The sequence below is a fragment of the Symphalangus syndactylus genome, chromosome 4, assembly GCF_028878055.3.
Source record: "Symphalangus syndactylus isolate Jambi chromosome 4, NHGRI_mSymSyn1-v2.1_pri, whole genome shotgun sequence".
In the NCBI taxonomy this organism is placed as follows: Eukaryota; Metazoa; Chordata; class Mammalia; order Primates; family Hylobatidae; genus Symphalangus; species Symphalangus syndactylus.
The window spans coordinates 157,098,377-157,119,236 of record NC_072426.2 but is presented as its reverse complement, the minus strand read 5'-3'; the positions used below and the strand labels follow the sequence as shown (position 1 = coordinate 157,119,236).

General features: G+C 41.7%; 1 protein-coding gene across 6 annotated transcripts in view; it reads right to left on the bottom strand.

The window, feature by feature from the left end:
• The window catches only part of STOX2 (storkhead box 2), a 226,206-nt gene that overhangs the window by 61,857 nt on the left and 143,489 nt on the right, over positions 1 to 20,860 (bottom strand). Inside the window, exon 1 of one of the 6 annotated variants that reach the window (XM_055276516.2) lies at positions 9,846 to 11,794. The exons of the other annotated variants lie outside the window; for them this stretch is intronic. The gene's annotated coding sequence lies outside the window, so the exon portion shown is untranslated. Of the gene's footprint in view, positions 1 to 9,845; positions 11,795 to 20,860 lie in introns of those variants that run through there. 6 annotated transcript variants of the gene reach the window in all.

The following is a 20,860-nucleotide window of genomic DNA, read 5'->3' as shown; positions in this document are numbered from 1 at the left end:
GAAATAAGCCAAGAATACTACCTACTGGGTACAGTGTACACTATCAGGGTGATGGGCACACCAAAAGCCCAGACATCACCACTGTGCAAGATATGCATGTAACACAATATAGATTTAGGGGTACTGCACTTATACCGCTAAATCTAAAACATTAAAAAATGAATATATAAAAGAATAAAGCAAGTGTGATGTGCTGCAAAGCTGGCTACAGATTCTTGCTAGCTGGCCTTGTATTTGGTGAATGGAGGTAGCTGGGCTGACGATCATCCAGCTTCCTCACATGCCAGTGGCCTGACCTCACATAAAGCAAGGTGGCTGGCAGAGTCCACCATTCTATGCAGCAGCAGCAGCAGCAGCAGCAGCAGCAGCAGCAGCAGCAGCAGCAGCAACAACAACCATCACTTGTCGTTCGATGTGTTTTTATTCTTTGTTTATCCATTTAAAGGCTTATAAATTTTTATGAACTGTTTGCGAGGTAAATACATTGAGGTGGCAACATGACAGCTCGATGAGCTCTGTCCAAAAGCTTGCTCACATGCTTCCCATTTGTGACACGATGAACCAGATAGCCCAACTCAACTAGGGTATGTGTCCCCCCTAGTGACACATACCTTAGTTGGAGACACTGCCCTAACCTTTCCAGGGCATTGGGTTACTATTTATGAATGTGATAAAACATTCTCTAACCAACTGACAAAACCCTGGAGAGCATCCAAGTCGCTGTGTCACAGAGAACCAGGGGTAGGGCTGAGGGGTGTAGCTCATGTGTCTCTGTCACACCAGCACCTTGATGTATTTGTTTCACAAACCACCATAAACATTTCCAGATCTTTGCATCTGTAAACACAGCTTCCCTTTACAGCTTTAAGTTGAAACTGTCAGAGCATTATTCAGCAGATAATTTTGGAGCAATCAGATATTATGTTCAATTAATGAAAGACTATAATATCAATATTAGGATATAAACCAGCCAATTTCAAGGAATCTAAAAATGAACTAAACCTCCTGATCAAGCAAATCCGACACTCTTTACAACCCCCTTTATGCCCCTTACGACTCATTATAGATAAAAGGCTTTAAAAAGTAATCAATGCCAAAATATTCTCTAGAAATGAACAAGTTTGCTTACCCAATGTAAATGCACTTTAATATATCATTTATCCACCAATAGATATTGTCACTGATGCCAGCAATCAAATGAAATGTTGACTCTGAGCAGAATGACTAATATGGAGGGTTATCTCTTTTTTTAGAATACGCTTGAGATTCTATATGCAGCATACACACGTGTTAAGTTATCTATAATATACACATGCACATATAAAAGACTGAATAAAGGCAGCTGTAAAACTTCCTAACATGTTACAGTCGGTAATTAACGCAAATCAGAATGAAAACACTCTAGACTGCAGTCTTTTGGAGGCAGGAGCTCATGATCCCCAAAGATTCAGAAGCATTACCTCATTGCAGCCTTGAGACAAGCTGAGCATTCACTCTAGGTCTTACCCAGCATGCACTGGTTCACACAAAGACAACAGAGGCGTGACCAATCACATTGTGGCTAGCAGACACTGTTTCAAAGCCCTCTCCCAATATTACCCATTGACATGCTTGCTGGCAGCCTGCTGAACTTGTCGTCATGACAACACATCCCAGCTGCTCACGGAGGCTTGTCATATTACTTTTCCTTTTCACCACTCACTTAGCTAATTAAAAATTTAGAACTATGTTTTGCATGTTGGATGCAAACTGAAACAATGCAGGTTCCTTTTTTCTTTTCTAGTCTCTATTTTTTTTTTCAATGGAGCTTTTAAAAATGCTGGGAAAAGCAAATTGAAGGACACTCCCATGAAGTCCCAATATAACCAATCAATAGAGAGACTGCATGTAGCTCCAGCCAGATGGAATTTGTCGCTAAACCTAATCTGCAGCAAAGCAAAACCAAATCATGAACATCACTACAGATGTTCTTCCTGTTCTGAAATCTAGAGGCCAATTCAGCATAGATATTTATGTTGAAATATTCACATTATTCTTGGTCAAAATGTTCTTTCAATATTTTTATTTAACATGATTCTGATGTAAAACAGCTCTACCCATAATTCCACAATGCAAGCAGAGTAAATAAATAAATAAATAAAGCACAGAGAGAAGATCTTGTAAAAACTGCCAAAATGGCAAGTATTAAAGGAGGTTCCTGGTAAAAAGCATGCCCACAAACCTGACACATGTTTTAGATTTGATCACCAAAATGCACCACTGCGGGGGAAGGGGAGGAACGGCAGCCTTGGCAGTTGAAGAACCGTGGAAAGAAAATACCAGCTTTTGTTTACCAAAGCATGAGAAATAAATTAAACCTCTCAGACTGTTTCGAAGGCGATGGCTCCCTCACGAATATCACCTTTTTGAAAACCCCCCCTTCCACCCTGAGTTAGACCTTCATAACTGGAGTTGATACCAAAGGCATTCTTAGAATTCTAAGGTAAAAATTTGTCTTCAGATCTCAGATATCCACATAACACATGTAACAGAGTAGAAAGAAAATGAAAATTTGAAGCTATGTTCATTGTAAATAAGCAGAGATAGGAGACATCAAAGTGGCTTAGAAAATCCGAGTATTACAGCTGAGGGGAGAGGTCTGCACTAATTTCAATGAAATGAGAACACCGAGACATCAAAAACATGCTGAGAGAGCTGGTGTGCCTTCTGCCTCTTCCCAGGTTAGTCTCCTAATTTTTTTCAGTCTGAAATAATCCAGGACTGTCTGATTTGTAGTTCAGTCCTCAAGCACAGTGCAAATGTGTCCACAGAGAGCCTGGTCTATTCTCTCCAGAACTGCGCACATCTCTGAATTTTCAGGTCTACCATCAAATACCACTGAAAAGGAGTCCCACCCACTGAGAGAGTTAGGAAGAGAACCTTCAAGGAAGCCATACAGCGTTCTAATTGCCAGTGAGGGATACGGGAGGAATACGGACCCGGGACACTGAGGCAGACGTCATGAGCAGAGCTACGTGGGGTGTTAAAGGTAAATACTGTTTATTCCTTGTCTTCTTACTTCAAGTAACCAACAGACGGAAGATCTGAGATGGGCTTTTCAGTTAAACATGGTAGACTGCAAACAGTATCTCCCAGCTCTCACCAAAATGACAGTAGGTGGAATAAAAAAGGAGAAGAGAATGAGAGGGAAGATGAAATCAGATGAAGTCATCAAATAATTTTGGAAGCTGGAAAAGCAGATGGATGGGAAGTAGCTGAATTACAAGAGTGAAGAAAGTGCAAATATATATACAAGAGGAAAAGCCAACCACAGACGGTGGTATGGGTATGGTAATTCTAAAATGATTATGTATATATGGTGTGACTGAGAAAATTAATCATGAGAGAAGAAGACAAAGAGCCCAGTGATATCTCTATGAACTCCTGATTGTATATGTATATTTCTCCTAGCTCTGTCCACTGAAAAGCTCGGGAGGCAACGCCACCCCAGTACAAGGAGCTCCCACAGCATTCACGATCTTGGGTTCTAAATACCATTCTACCATTCCCCCGAGAGAAACCAGGGTGCCTTATTCACGATCTTGGGTTCTAAATACCATTCTACCATTCCTCACTGAAAGAAACCAGGGTGCCTTAGAGAAATAATTGATCATCACAAATAGGTCCAAGGCAGAAAAAACACAGGTGAACATGGAACATCATTTAGTGTCAGAAAAGGCTCAAAAACTGATGAGGACACCTCAAAAGACATGGGGACAAGATTGAAAGGATTTCTGTGGTCAAATCGGGAACCAGTTCAGCATAAAATAGCATGCCTGCAAAAGACTATAACCCACTGAATAAAAAGAAATCCATGAGTCCATTACGGCACAAAAACAAACAAAAAATTATAGAGTGCTTAGGAAAGGATGGTGCTTATTTTCGTTCAAAAAATGAACATCAATTCATAACTTTAGACGAAACTATGGAATTCGAACATCACGCTGTAACCACCATTGCAACAAGTGACTAAAGCAAGAATTACTGATGCATGATAAAACCACAGGGTCAAAGGCTGTTGGAAAACAAGCTATTCATACAGCCTCAAAATATCAACAGATTATTTTTAATTACACAAAGAAAAAGACAATGGAGAAATCAGGCTGCCGCCACCATAACCAAATGATCAAACTTACTATCATCAACGAGACAAAAAGCCACCATGCGCCTCGCAATGTTGTGTATTGAAAAGAACATCACACAACTTACATAGTATGCTTGCAAAAAAATGCTTAATCTAAATCTAACCTGGAGAAATAACTGCATTTCAAACTGAGGAATATTCTGCAAAACAATTGGCCTGTAATGCTCGAAAAAGTCAATTTCATAAAATGCAAAAGGAGGCTGGAAAACTCTGACATTAAAAGAAACTGAAGAAATGCAAGTCAATATAACATGTGATCCTTAGAGTTTGGAATTTAAATATAAGAATTTTAAAAAACAGTTATAGAGGATATTATTGGGACAACAGAAAAAATTTGAATGTTAACTGCACACTAGAAATAGTATCATATCAATGATCAACTTTCTGAATTCAGTAATTCTAGTCTTATTATGTGTAAGAGAATGTCCTTGCTCTTGGGAAACGTACCTCTGAAACATTTAGGAAAGGCAACTCTAAAACTTTAGTGCCACGATGCTTGCGACTACTCTCAAATGTACAGAAAATAGATATTAGAGATAGATAGATAGGTGATAGATAGACAGATAGATAGACAGATAGAACAAATGTGGCAAAATGTTAACAATTAGTAAATCTAGGTGAATAGTAGACTAGTGTTCCTTTCATGTACTTTGTAACTTTTGTGTCGCAAGAAATAAATTAAAAGCTGGTGGGAGGAAAAAAGGCTGCAAAGTCTCTAAAATTCAGGTATTGTTAAAGGCGAGGTGTAAAACAGGACTGAAAGCAGAACTATTGTTTGCAAAACTTCTAAGGGGCATTTAGACACTCAGCCCTATTCCTTCATCGAATACAGTTACCTCTCAACCTAGGCAGACGACAGCAATTTTACATAGTGGAGAGGTTAAACCACAGGTTGTTAACTTAGGGACACCAAGCATAGCTGAGAGGAGAAATCAGTTACTGAATGAAATAGGGTTATGGGAAAAATCATACACCTTACTCTCCCTCTGGACTGCTGTCACAGTCTGGAGACCGGTAGACTCTTCCAGGGAAACTGGCGCAAGAGAAAAGCCCAACCATTATCCTCTGCAGATCGCTCTGCGGGCAGGCCCACAAGGGATAAGCCCACCTCCCACAGAACTTCCAAGCAACACTTCAGTGCCTCCAGAGATCAAAACAAAGCAAAAACCAGAAAAGAAACTTTAAAGAAGCGGATGCAAGGCACAGAACAGAACACTCCTCTCCCAAACTCCTAAAATTAATATTCCCAGGAAGCTACTGGAGATGTGGCCCAGCAGAATAGGGAAATAAATCCAGGAACAGGAAGACATGGGGCCTAGAAGACAGAGGATCCAACACGGGAGTGGTGAAAACAAAACTCCCAGATATCAGCTGTTAGCCAGCCTTAAAAGCTAGTAGTCCAGACCAGAGGAAGAGGACAGGGCGCTCTCAAAGCTAAGTCTCCAAGAACAAGGAGGACTAGCTAGATTGCCTGAGATACTGAAGTACTTGGGGAAAAAAATACCGGTGGGAGTCTGGCACATCTGATGGAGCACTGGGGAAAAAGTTAAAGACATATTTTTAAAAATCTATGCAATTTTTTAAAAGGGCAATCATTAACTGCAGACAAAATGAATGGCTCTGTAAGGAAAGTAAGTGTATTCCTAGCACAATACCTGGCCCTTTGAAGAATAAAAGTTACATAGGTGGCCGGGCGCGGTGGCTCACGCTTGTAATCCCAGCACTTTGGGAGGCCAAGGCGGGCGGATCACGAGGTCAGGAGATCGAGACCACGGTGAAACTCCGTCTCTACTAAAAATACAAAAAAATTAGCCGGGCGTGGTGGCAGGCGCCTGTAGTCCCAGCTACTCGGAGAGGCTGAGGCAGGAGAATGGCGTGAACCCGGGAGGCGGAGCTTGCAGTGAGCCGAGATCGCGCCACTGCACTCCAACCTGGGTGACAGAGCGAGACTCCGTCTCAAAAAAAAAAAAAAAAAAGTTACATAGGTTACATAGTCATCATAACACCAACACTGATTATTGATTTATCTGTAAGTTCTTGTATAACTACATGGGGAAGATAAAGGGAGATGAGGTGAGTCCATAAGGAAGCTAAATTTCACTTAGCCTACCAGGAAGACAAAAGACAAAATCCAAAGTAATAAACCAAGATAAAGCATTACAAGCACATTTAGAAATTAGATACATGCCAAGGAAACAACTAGAGGAGTCTGAAGAGATTACCTCTGGGAATGAGAATCAAGGATTGGTTGGGGGGCCGGGCGTGGTAGTTCAAGCCTGTAATCCCAGCACTTTGGGAGGCCAGTCTGGCCAACATGGTGAAACTCTGTCTGTACTAAAAATACAAAAATCAGCTGGGCGTGGCAGTACACGCCTGTAATCCCAGCTACTTGGGAGGCTAAGGCAGGAGAATCACTTGAACCAGGCAGGCAGAGGTTGCACTGAGCCGAGATCGCACCACTGCACTGCAGCCTGGGCAACAGAGCAACAGTCCATCTCTAAATAAATAAATAAATACATACATACACACGTAAATATTGGTGGGGAAGGGATCAGGCGATTGTTATTTTTCATTATACTAGACAGTAGTGTGTGTGATGTGTGTGTGCATTTTTGACTTCTTAAATTATGTAAATAATTACCTTTGCAAAAGTAAAAATTATAAAAACAAAACTGGGCTGGCGCGGTGGCTCACGCCTATAATCCCAGCACTTTGGGAAGTCGAGGTGGGTGGATCACTAGCTCATGAGTTCGAGACTAGCCTGGCCAACATGGTGAAACCCCGTCTCTACTAAAAATAGAAAAAATTAGCCGGGTGTGGTGGCGGGCGCCTGTAATCCCAGCTAGTCAGGAGGCTGAGGCAAGAGAATCACTTGAACCTGGGAAGCGGAGGTTGCAGTGAGCCAAGATCATGCCACTGTACTCCAGCCTGGGCGACAGAGTGAGACTGCGTCTCAAAACAAAACAAAACAAAACAAAACAAAAAAAACAACTAATGAATAGCACAGGCTTGGTAGGGCAGAAATCAATCCACCAGTGGGACCTTTTTGAGTATCTCCCAAGGGCCCTGCAACGTGACAAGAAGTGCTCCACGGTGCTGAGGGCGTTCTTTTCGTTTCTTTTTTCATGCTATTTTTAAAGAAGCATTAATCACAAAAATTAGTTTTTATCAAGGACTAATAAGAAATTTACCCGAATGACGACGGAAGGGGTGTTGTCCACATGAAACCACCTTCAATGAGAATTAGAGGCCCACAGTCTTAGCTCTGCAAGAGTAAGGCAAATTTCACTCACTCATTTAGCATACATCTATTAAGAAACATTTTCCGGCTCCCTCACACACCAGCTGTGGGACTCTGGGCAAGTTTTGAACCTTCTAATGTCTATAAAATGGGTGTAAGGTCGAGTGTGGTGGCTCATGCCTGTAATCCCAGCACTCTGGGAGGCTGAGGCAAGTGGATCACTTGAGGTCAGGAGTTCAAGACCAGCCTGGGCAACATGGTGAAATCCCGTCTCTACTAAAAAGACAAAAATTAGCTGGGCATGGTGGTGCATGCCTGTAATCCCAGCTACTTGGGAGGCTGAGGCAGAAGAATTGTTTGAACCCAGGAGGTGGAGGTTGCAATGAGCTCAGATCCTGCCACTGCACTCCAGGCTGGGTGATGAAGCCAGACTCAGTCTCAAAAAAAAAAAAAAATCAGTGATAATAATCATGTATACCTCATAAATAGTATGTGGCACAGAAAAAATGCTCAAGCAAGTTAACTGTTACCTACTATGAATGGGCCCCAGTCTTGCCCACTGGATACAACCGGAACAAGGGGCACCCCTGCCTCCAGGACCTCTAGTGGAAGGGGAAGGTGGCGATGAATAGGCAAGGACAGTGCAAAGTGGTAAAGGGGCAACTGGGTGTGGGGCTAGGAGGAATGCTCCCAATACCACCCTTGCCTTCATGTCCCATATACCACTCCTGTGTGAACAAGCTGCCTTTCCCAAGGAAATCTCGTAAAACACTAGTCCCAGGATACACTTCTTTAAAAAAAAAAAGTTTTGTGGTAAAATCCATCTGGGAAACACCACACTTTTTTTTTTTTTTTAATTTTACTTTAAGTTCTGGGGTACATGTGCAGAATGTGCAGGTTTGTTACATAGGCATACATGTGTCATGGTGGTTTGCTGCACCCATCAACCCATCATCTACATTAGGTATTTCTCCTAATGCTATCCCTCCCCCAGCCTCCCACCCGCTGACAGGCCCCAGTGTGTGACGTTCCCCTCCCTGTGTCCACGTGTTCTCATTGTTCAGCTCCCACTTATGAGTGAGAACATGTGGTGTTTGGTTTTCTGTTCTTGTGTTAGTTTGCTGAGAAAGATGGTTTCCAGCTTCATCCATGTCCCTGTGAAGGACATGAACTCATCCTTTTTTATGGCTGCATAGTATTCCATGGGGAAACACCACACTTTATACCTGCGTGGGATAGTCACCACTCATGAGCATATGTAGGACCCTAAGCAGTCCTACAGTAAAGAAAATGGTGCAACTTTGTTTAATTCGGCATTTCCCAAACTAACGTGACACGCGCCTCTTTTTTTACTCAAGAGGCCCAAGTATCACAAAATTGGTGCTCCACAATCACGGAGTCACTGCCACTGATTTTAAGGCTGTCAAGATGGAGAAACTTTTATTCTGTTCTATTTCATAGCTTTTCAAATTCCTTTTTGATTTACCCCCAATTATTTGGATAATTTTTAAAGTCTCAAATGTTTACAATGAAAATACTATTTAATAGGAAACTCCCCTAACTAAACTACTCTTGTGAAAAGGAATCTAACATATATTTGTAAGATCTGTATATACTTTTGACAATAGTTACATAGTTGAGTTCAAATAATTCAGAATGAAGAAAAGGTTTCAATAACATTTTTAGAACAAAAGTAAAATCAGTGATGGATTCTTTTCTTTTTTCTTTAGAAGAATACTATATGAATCCTGGATACTTTGTGAAATGAGATGTGTTATGGCTTTTAAAGTACGCAGAACAAACCAACGCCATAAAAAAAGTAGCATGTGGGTTCTGCAGCAGTTTCCCTGTTTTGAAATATGCGTGACTGGGATTATTTTACATTCACTTGCTTCTCTTGCCTTTTGAGAAAACTCACAAATACATTCTTTCTGTGCCAAAGTTTTCCAAGAAAGAGAGTCTGGAAGTCCAGTGTTGTTTATCTCACCGCAAACAAAACTGCTTTAATGTGGGGAAACTACAAAGGGCTAGAGGGAGCGCATCGGAGAGTGAAGAGAGTCGCTCACCCACTTTTTAAAATTTATTTATTTAGAGACAGAGTCTCACTCTGTCACCCAGGCCAGAGTGCAGTGGTGCGATCTCGGCTCACTGCAACCTTCTGTCTCCCGGGTCCAAGAGATTCTCCTGCCTCAGCCTCCCGAGTAGCTGGAACTACAGGCATGCACCACCACGCCCAGCTAATTTTTTTGTATTTTTTGAGTAGAGACGGGGTTTCACCATGTTGCCCAGGCTGGTCTCAAACTCCTGACCTTGTGATCTGCCTGCCTTGACCTCCCAAAGTGCTGGGATTACAGGCGCGAGCCACCACACCCGACCACTCACCTACTTTTAGAAAACTGGATAAGAGACTGTCTTCCTTACCGAGCACGGTGGCTCACGCCTGTAATCCCAGCTGCTTGAGAGACTGAGGCAGGTGAATCGCTCGTACCTGGGAGGTGGAGGTTTCAGTGAGCTGAGATCGCGCCATTGCACTCCGGCCTGGGCAACAAGAACGGAACTCCGTCCCAAAAAAAAGAAAAAAAAAAAAATGAGAGACTGTCATCCTCTAAATCATGGATGAAAATATCTCTGAATAGGCAGCAACATGGACTTCCCTTCCTCTCTCTAGTCTTGCTCTTCTTCCCACCTCTGTCACCCCAAATCCTTTCTCCACGCTGCAGGAAGAATGAGCTCCTAAAGTGCCTCAAGGTGACCCTGTCACTCCTGAGCAAAGCCTTTGCACTACTCTTTTTTTTTTTTTTTTGAGACGGAGTCTGGCTCTGTCGCCCAGGCTGGAGTGCAGTGACGCGATCTCGGCTCACTGCAAGCTCCGCCTCCCGGGTTCACGCCATTCTCCTGCCTCAGCCTCTCCGAGTAGCTGGGACTACAGGCGCCCGCCACTACGGCCGGCTGATTTTTTGTATTTTTAGTACAGACAGGGTTTCACTGTGTTAGCCAGAATGGTCTTGATCTCCTGACCTCGTGATCCGCCCGCCTCGGCCTCCCAAAGTGCTGGGATTACAGGCCTGAGCCACCGCGCCCGGCCGCGCTACTCTCCTTCTTAAACAAACTAGAGACTTCACGACGTGGGTTGTGGGGCTTTCTGCTCTGACCCCAGTGAACATCCCTAACTCCATCTCTCGGCAGCTGCTCCCTCCTACCAGCCTGCACTCCCACAAAACTGTGAGCTCCTGAAATCAGCCCCCTGCAGGCTCTCTGCAAGCTGTTCTCTGGCTGCAGCAAGGCTGCGCCTTTCCTTGTCTGGAGTCCCCAGCACGCTGTGACTTCTGTGGGCCCGCCAGCCTCACGCGCTATTGCATGCCCAACCATCCTGCTCTATGTCATTCCAGCTCCTCGGTACCGTGATCTTTGACAAATTCGGCCTGCTCACGCCACTTCCCCCATTAAGCCTTCCAGCGGCTTCCTGGGGCACTGTCTCTTCTTTCCATCCTGTCTCCCCTGATCTCCCCAGGAGCTCCAGCCACACCGGCTCCCCATTACTTTCTGCTGCCCTTGGCCTTCACACTCCCTGCCCCAGGAGCATCCTGCCCAGGCCAGGTCCCCTTTTTCTGAACCTCCTAGCAGCCTGTTTTATTTCCTTCATGTTTGAGTCTGAGTCTGTCTCTCTCTCTCTCCCACTAATCTGTAGGTCCATGAAGGCAGAGACCATTTCAACTTTGCTCACTACCTGATATCCTTGAATAATCCCCCACACCTAGACCACAGCCAGGCACACAATAAGCCTCTGTGAACATGTGTTGAATATATGAATGAACGAATGCATGACCAAAGTGTCTTAATCTACCCAGAGAAATAAAAACTAAAGGATTTCAGCTTTAGCTGTCCCTTCTCTGGAATAGCAATGTAATTTAATAAGAGTGTAATGCAGTTAGCAGATTAATCAAATGCAGTTAGCAAATTAATAACAATGCTGTACAATGGTGAGAAGAACATGCCTAAAATGAAAACTTTATGACTTTTAATTCATGGTGTTAACTGTCAGTAGGAGCCCTCAAACCTCAGGGGGACATTTTGAGAAAAGTGGGGAAGAGGTGACATTGCTAGAGGAGGGATACAAACGCTGACTGGATGGACCATCCACACATCAAAGCACAAAAATGGGAAGCAAGACTTGGCTAAATGTCTAAACGGATAAGACCACCAGCCTGAAACAACAAGCACTCAAAAAAAAATGATCTAAAAATATAAAAATATCTTGCAAAAATCTAAAGTGTATTGGTATTTAAATTAAGAAAGTTTTTGTTTGTTTGTTTTTGATACGGAGTCTTGCCCTGTTGCCCAGGCTAGATAGAGTACAATGGCACAATCTCGGCTCACTGCAACCTCCATCTCCCAGGTTCAAGCGATTCTCCTGCCTCAGCCTCCTTAGTAGCTGGGATTACAGGCACCTGCCACCACGCCCAGCTAATTTTTGTATTTTTAGTAGAGATGGGGGTTTCACCATGTTGGCCAGGCTGGTCTCGAACTCCTGACCTTGTGATCCGCCCAGCTCAGCCTCCCTAAGTGCTGGGATTACAGGCGTGAGCCACCATGCCTGGCCTAAATTAAGAAAGTACAGAGAATTACAAATCCAAACTATTATGATTTTAAGGGCAGTTTCTTAAAATTAAAGACAGAAAAAATGCTACCTTTGAATTTCCATGTTTAAAGAATTAATACGGTGATTGATTTAAAATTAGCCTGTGTATTTGTTTTGTAATTTGGCTCCTGAGTGTTTACAACTTGAGATCATTTCTGAGATCTCCTCTCCTATTGTTTCTTCCTCTTCCTTTAGTGCCTAATCTTGGTTTGATTGGTGGTTGTGAACTGCTTTCCCCACCTATTATACCAACAGCTTCGATTTCTCCATGAGAAGTCTAAAAAAAAATATGAAAACTATTAATGCCACTACTGTGTGGACCTCTGCTTAGTGGATATCACTTATTATTTTTCTTATGGTCTCCAGGAATTAGCATCCTTGTTTCAGCAATGGATAGATTACAGCCAAGACAAGGAAAGATCTAAGATTTGCCGAGCACCCTCGAAGTATCAGAGGCAATGCTTTACATGTTCTCTCATTTAATCATAATAGCAACCTGCTAAGTGAGGTCTCATTATTGCAATTTTAAGAATAAGGCAGCCCGGCACAGTGGCTCACGCCTGTAATCCCAGCACTTTGGGAGGCTGAGGTGGGCGAATCACCTGAGGTCAGGAGTTTGAGACCAGCCTGACCAACATGCTGAAACCCCGTCTCTACTATAAAAGTACAAAAATTAGCCAGGCGTGGTGGTGGGTGCCTGTAATCCCAGCTACTTGGTAGGCTGAGGCAGGAGAATCGCTTGAACCCGGGAGGCAGAGGTTGCAGTGAGCCAAGATCACGCCACTGCACTCCAGCCTAAACTCCGTCTTAAAAAAAAAAAAAAGAATAAGGCACTAACAAGTTAACAGCTTGTCCAAAGGCTGCATAGTCATTAGAGAAAGAGCCCCAAGAGCACCTGGATCCCTGCCTGGTGATTATTCCCCAAACTAGGTGTTGAATTGACTAATAGAAATATGGAGCTATTGGAAAACACTCCACTTGCCAATTTTAAGATGCTATGTATCAGTTTAAGGACAAATAAGAAATGTGCAAGTTAAAAATTGTTTCTCTATTGGCTTCTCCTTTTTGAAAGGAAATAAGCCTCCACATACTTGTCAAACATCTCTACTTACTCATTTTCTTTCTTTCTTTCTTTTTTTTTTTTTTTGAGACAGAATTTTGCTCTTGTTGCCCAGGCTGGAGTGCAATGGCATGATCTCGGCTCACTGCAACTTCCGCCTGCCAGGTTCAAGTAATTCACCTGCCTCAGCCTCCCGACTAGCTGGGATTACAGGTGTGAGCCACCACGACTGGCTAATTTTTTTGTATTTTTAGTAGAGACAGGGTTTCACCATGTTGGCCAGGCTGCTCTTGAACTCCTGACCTCAGGTGATCTGCCCACCGCAGCTTCCCAAAGTGCTAGGATTACAGGTGTGAGCCACTGCACCCAGCCTCTAGTTACTCTTAAATGTAAATTTGCTACCATGGAGCCTTGTTGTAACAACATAGGATATCACAGCATCAAGCAAAACGCCAACTGGTTCTAATCACACATGCTAACTGCAGTAATATTAGTATGTACAAAATTGTATTGAGACACAGAGGAGGCACCGTTCCACTCTGCTTGCGAGAACCCTGACAAATACAACAGAGAAGATGACAAGGAAGGAGTCTTCAGGAAGGAGGAAGGGGAGGTGCGTTCCAAGCAGAGAAAACAGCCTCTGGAACACAAAACACAGAGTGAACATTTACTGAGGACTGAGCAATAAGGCAACCATTACTTTAGTTAATCCTCCCAGCAAGCCAATGATGTAGTGCTACTGTGATTTGCTTTTTACAGATAGGAAGACAGAAGCACAAAGAAATTAAATAACGTATATAGCTAGTGGGAAAGTGGAGTTCTGTGTAGAACCAAAGGGCCAGCGCAACAGGGCATATTTTGAGATGTGTATTGCATGAGAAGCAAAAGACAGCCCCACCCCACAAACTAGATGGCTAATAAAGCAGAGAATGCCAAGCCGACAATGAAATATTACACTCAGCCCTCTGCGAGCTCCATATCCAACCAACCAACGATCAAAACTATGCAGAAAAAAAATAATCAAAACTAACAATTCAACAAAAAATAATACAAATTTTAAAAATACAGTATAATGACTACTCATAGAGCATTTACACTGTATGCGGTATTATAAGCACATGTAGAAGTAATTTAAAGTATACAGGAGGATGTGCAAGAGTTCACTGCAAATACAGTTATTTCTTGCTGTCTTAGGGAGCTGGTTCCAGGACCCCCCCCTCTCCCCCCAACAGGATACCAAAATCCACGGATGGTCAGATCTCTGATATAAAGTGGTGTGGTGTTTCCATAGAACTTACCCACATCCTACATATATTTTAAATCATCTTTAGATTACTTACAAGACATAATACAATGTAAATACTATGTAAATAGTTGTAGGCAGGGCACAGTGGCTCACACCAGTAATCCCAGCACTCTGGGAGGCCAAGGGCGGGGGCGTGGATCACAAGGTCAGGAGTTTGAGACCAGCCTGACCAACATGGTGAAACCCCAACTCTACTAAAAATGCAAAAATTAGCTGGGTGTGGTGGCACGCACCTGTAATCCCAGCTACTCAGGAGGGTGAAGCAGGAGAATTGCTTGAACCTGGGAGGCGGAGGTTGCAGTGAGTTGAGATCACACCACTGCAGTCTAGTCTGTGTGACAGAGCGAGACTCCATCACAAAAAGAAAAAAAAAGAAACCACAACTATGTAAGTAGTTGTTATATTATTTAAGGAATAATAACAAGAAAAAAAGTCCATATGCATTCAGCACAAACGCCTTTTTTTCCAAATATTTTTGATCCACAGTTGGCTGAGTCCAAGGATGCAGAACCTACAGACATGGAGGACGTTTTATACTAGAGCACCCTCAGATTTTGGTATCCACAGGGTCACCGGCCCAACCCCCCCTCCAGGGACACCGAGGCATGACTGTACTTAAGAATGTTAAGTTCTCGCTATGTGCTTGGCTCTTGTCACAGATACAAGCTCATTTAATCCTCCTGACAACAGTCACTTTGCAAGTGAGGAAACTGAGACTAAGAAAAGGCGTGTAATTTGCCTGAAGTCACACAGCAAACAAACGCTTGAAATGAAGTCAGTCTTCCTAGAAAGCCCATCATTTTAACCATTATGCTATGCTGCCATTTTATTAAACACTGAGAGGTCATCTGAATTAAAAAATGTGACCTTGAATTCAGCCAACGTCTTGTATTTATTTGTTTTAGAACAAGACCTGTTAGACCTAGGAAACATTATTGCTTTCTTTCCAAAATCATTTACCCTGAGTGCCCATTGACATAGAAAATATTTTAAATTGTTCCCTTTAGAAACTGTAGTCCTAAGGCAGCTATGGACTACATTCGCAATGGTTTTATTCAGATTGAGAACATCAAGCATTTCATGACTAAAGTTTTCTAAAGAGCTTAAAGAAATATATTCTAAAGGAGGATACGATGGCTACAGCTCTTCGCAAGGAGAGAGGAAACGATGCGTCCCAGCAAAACAAACTAAAGGTGAAAGAACACACCGACCGAGGAAAAGACAGCATTTCCCCGCGTCTTAGAACCTGAATCGCAAGGGTCCTTCAGTCTTCTTTCGTGGTGTGCTCAATGATGGGAAACAGCTTTGCTGTACCCACAGTAAACGGATTTCCTCAGCCCTTTGCAACATTCGTCATCCCTCAACAAATGGAACCTGCTTTGTTTTCACAGAACTTTTTCTTTTTCTCTGTAGAACCGCTATGGGTTCCATTTTTAAATGTAGGCCTACAGACATTCGTAGTAACCTGTACCCGGCAAAACCGTCTTGAGCACTACTAACTTTTGCTCAAAATACAGATATAACCCAGAAATGATCTATAAACTCTAAAGACAAAATTACTTATGATTAGAAAGCTCAATAAATCATTCTAATCAATAAATAATCAATTAAGTCACTTTGCTTTTGCTCTCTCACCAAGGAATGGGTATACTGTCACGACCCTCTCTCTCTCTGCCGTGTACCCTCATGTTAAAATCAGATTTTTCCTGTGTCTCCTCCACTTCCAACCCCCAAATTCTGCAACTGAAATTCTCCTAAGTTCCCTTTTTGGAGAAATTTTTAAAATACCAAAGAGCTCAAAGATGTGTAAAATACACACCTGCCTTGCCACCACCTAAAACTGACAATTGATGAAATTTTGTCATAATCTTTTCTACAGAAAAGAATGAAACCTTGAAGGTAAGGTAATACACTCACAGACTCCATAACCAGAGGCACTCTTTTGAACTGGACCATCAATAATCCCAGTACATTTAAACACTTTTACATATGTAAATGAATGCACAACAATATTTGGTATTTTTAGATGCATAATAAAAGACTTAAATAAATGGTATTAGATTGTGTATCATTCTGTAAGCTGTGTCTTTTTTGTTGATGTGCCCTAGACATGGTAGACATTAGATAAAATTTGTTGAATGAGTAAAGATAGGCTTATAATAGGGAAGCCTCATATTTGCCAAATAAATAAATTATCCAAACATTCTTTACTAGTTGTCATATTGAGGTGCTCAAAGGCAAATAGAGAATTTATACTTAAATGACTTTCTCACCATTTTATTTTATTTCATTTTATTTTGAGATGGAGTCTCTGTCACCGAGGCTCGGGTGCAGTGGCGCCATCTCGGCTCACTGCAACCTCCGCCTCCTGGGTTGCAGCAACTCTCCTGGCTCAGTCTCCCAAGTAGCTGGGATTACAGGCATGCGCCACCATGCTTGGCTAACTTTTGTAGTTTTAGTAAAGATGGGGTTTCAGCATGTTGGCCAGGCAGGTCTCGAACTCTTGACCTCATGATCCACCCACCTTGGCCTCCCAAAGTGCTGGGATTACAGGCATGAGCCACTATGCCCGGCTCTCACCCATATATTTTAAATGCATGCTCAGTAAATATCTGATGAGTAATGACAGGGTCTTAATGTAGTATTTGAGTGTATTATGCACTTGAGTTTGGAAGACTCACATATCAGCACCACGTGAACTATTCCAGTTAAGCAGTGGCGCTAAAAGTAAGACATGTTTCCCAGGACATGGAGGAGTAGGGCAGCCCTGGCTTTAATTAAGCCCCACAGGGCCAAGACACTCGCTTAGCAAAAGGGATGAACAGATAAGTAACTATTATTTTACCTTGACTTATATTGTCAGCTACTCTGGGAAGTGTCCCCAGCTTCCTAGGAAGAATTAGTTCTCTTCTATCTACACGCAGAACATTTATGCATCCAGAGTGTATTCTCTTACATTTGTATGTCTGTCTTCTCTACTGAGCCATGGGTTTCTCCAGAGCAGGACTGACTTTGAGACATCTTTGAATCCACAGCGCCTAGCACAGTGCTCAGTGGTGGCTACAGCAGAGTGGCATCCCCTGAGATTTCTTTTTTGTTTTTTGGGTTTTTCTTTTTTTTCTTTGGGACGGAGTCTTGCTCTGCTGCCCAGGCTGGAGTGCAGTGGTGTGATCTGAGCTCACTGCAACCTCCACCTCCCGGATTCAAGCGATTCTTCTGCCTCAGCCTCCCCAGTAGCTGGGACTACAGGCGCACGCCACCACGCCCAGCTAATTTTTGTATTTTTAGTAGAGACGGGGTTTCACTGTATTGGCCAGGCTGGTCTTGAACTCCTGACCTCGTGCTTTGCCCACCTTGGTCTGAGATTTCTTTTTTAAATCATAAAACTCAAGAATGATTCTGCACTTCTATTTCTTCTTACACGTTTGAAATTCTTGATCACTTTATTTCTCTATATTTTATTTAAAAAACATTTTAAAATGGAAAGTTCCAAATACATTCAAAAGTTAGCAGAACAGTATCCTAAAACCTCCACGTACCTATCACTCAGCTTCAAGAGTTAACTCATTTTTGTTTCTCTGTGGAAAATGAAACTGGAAATTATAGATGATACATAATAGGTATGATTTATTCTAGAAAAACTATGCAAATTCATAGTCCTTGCCTCTACATGAAAAAGGTGTTTTCAGTTAAAATATTTTAGATTTTTAACAAATAATTCCCTGCTTTAGTTAAGTTTATTCATTGGGCAACTAGCTACCAGAAGAGAGTATTCCTGGATTGCCAAGTTGCAAACACAGGGTCACTGCCCCATAATATTCTATCCCCAAAATTAATGAGAGTTAAATGACTAAATATATTTAATTATGAAAGGTCAGTGTTCTCTTCCAGCCTAAATTTTTACCTGAATTAATAAATCTTTTAAAATTTGGAATCTCAAGATTTCTTTTCTATTGCCATTCAGAAAGCTGACTGTATCCCAGATTCAGTCTTCTAGAAAAGTTGAAACTCACTACTGCCAGAGTTGGAATTCAAAGCCCCAGCAATTAGATGAACTGATAAGAAATGATTATGTAGCAATACAAAATCAAAAGCCATTTACTTTACAAAATGAAAACATCTGACAAGATAGTAATAAAGACTTCTTATTTCAGGGCCGTAAGAATTGGTTTCAAACCATTAAAAAAGATTTTTTTAAAGCACATGATATAGAAGATCTTTATAAATATGGCCTGCCTCCATTCTCCTAGGACCCCATACCAGCTTTGCAGTTCTGTCTGCCATTTGTTTTCTTAAGCTGAAACAGTAGTTAGCCCATATTTTACAAACAAGAGCTCTTCTATCTCTTTTTGGAGCGTCTAAAAAGTCAGTTTACAAATGTAAATTATGCAATATGGAATGACTTTTTTTTAAGGAAAGGAAGAATATAATTAAAGAAGAGCTGGAGGACTACAGGTTTTTGTATACAGATTATGAAAATGAAATGGGGATGAGCTCAGGAGAATCAGAAGCCTCTTAGTGATCCCTCAGTACCAGATGAAACCCAGATCCAACAACCAGAAGTCTGCTCCCATGCAGTGAGTCATGAGTGTTCATCCAAGTTTTGTTTTTGTTTTTTTAACCTTGGTTTTGTCTAAAAAAAAATAAAAACACCTAGAAGCCTGGCATATATATATATAATACAAATGTGTGAGATAATTTACAAATGTCTAAACTCAAAGGAAATAAGCTGGTTGATCAATCAACAGTAGATTGGATTGTACCTCTGTTGAAATGTCTGCTCTCAGTGTCAAAGTTTATTTAACTGTTGGCTGCTGATCTCAGAGCTGTTAACATTAAAATTACATTGATTGAGCCAAAATCAAAGATGCCTTTGCTGTTTATACATCAGGCATGAAGGCTAATTACTTACTAATCCTTGAGAGTTTTAAATGCTTCTGAGGTACTAAATACCCCTGAGGACCATCCATACTTTTTAATGGATTGAGGACAGACGCTTCAACACATGTGCCCTCTAATAGCTAAAGAGGAGTTGTAGGTTGCCAGACATGATGAAGTGATAAATGTCAACAAGAGAATCATTATTGTCTGTCGTCCTAGAGAATCTCAGATTCTCTCTAACCAAAGTGTACAATAAAATATTCACAACATATTGATTTATATTTCATCTCCGTGTTTCTTCCAGTGGAGCTTTTTAATGCACAACGCATAAACTTAATAATATGAACATTAGCTCCATCTACCAATTGCTAATGACTATGTGCCAGGCACGTGCTAATATGGTATCCATGTTGTTTATCACCATACCCCCAGTATACTTATTAGGTATACACCCCCACCCCATGCATGAATATTGGGGTGCTCAAGAAATTTTATTTTTTTGAGACGGAGTCTTGTTCTGTTGCCCAGGCTGGAGTGCAGTGGCGTGATCTCAGCTCACTGCAGCCTCTGCCTCCCGTGTTCAAGTGATTCTCCTGCCTCAGCCTCCCGAGTAGCTGGGATTATAGGTGCCCACCACCACGCCTGGCTAATTTTTGTATTTTTAGTAGAGACGGAGTTTTGCCATGTTACCCAGACTGGTCTCAAACTCCTGACCTCAGGTGATCTGCCCACCTTGGCCTCCCAAAGTGCTGGGATTATAGATGTGAGCCACCGTGCCTGGCCACAAAATATTTTTTGAATGAATGAAAGAATAGAAGAGTAGGAGAACCAAAAGGATGAGTAAGAATGAATATTATGAACCAATACATATGACTCAAAGACTCCATCAGCACATAGAATCCATAATTCAGTCTACTCATCTTAGGAGTAACTGATTTGGTTCCTGAAAAGATAAACTAAAGATGATCTAATGTGTTTTTACTAACTTCATCATCCTTATCTCTGGTGCACATAAAAGAAGCTAGATCTGAGCTTATTTCATAAAAAGTAGTTGGTTGGCCACACCACAGATCTAAAGCACATGTTACAGCAAGCTTTGTCTCTCCTGAATGTTTCATTTTCGTGGCAGCCTGAATGAAAAGTGGTTTATTTAACACGGTATTCATCAACAAATATTTATTGGACAATTATTTTATGCAGGAATTGTAAAATAAAACTTTAAAATAGTAAAATAAAGAGGCTGCAAATGTAGAAGAAACAGTAGGTTTAGAATAAACTATCACACATAAAATATTTAGTACAATTGGGACCAGGAAGTTTTTAAAGAAAAAGGAAGTCAGGCTTTCAAATCTTGCTGATTAGGGGGTAAATTTTGTACAACCAAATTAGAAAATAATACTTGACCTCTGTCAAACATCATGTGATCAATCAACTTGGCTTATCTTCGAGTTTCAAATTAGATCCTGCTGTGTTCCCTTTGATGACAACATCTTTGTGAAGCTGGTTTTTTGGTGGTTGCCAAGATAAAAAGCAGTATTGTGCAAAAATCA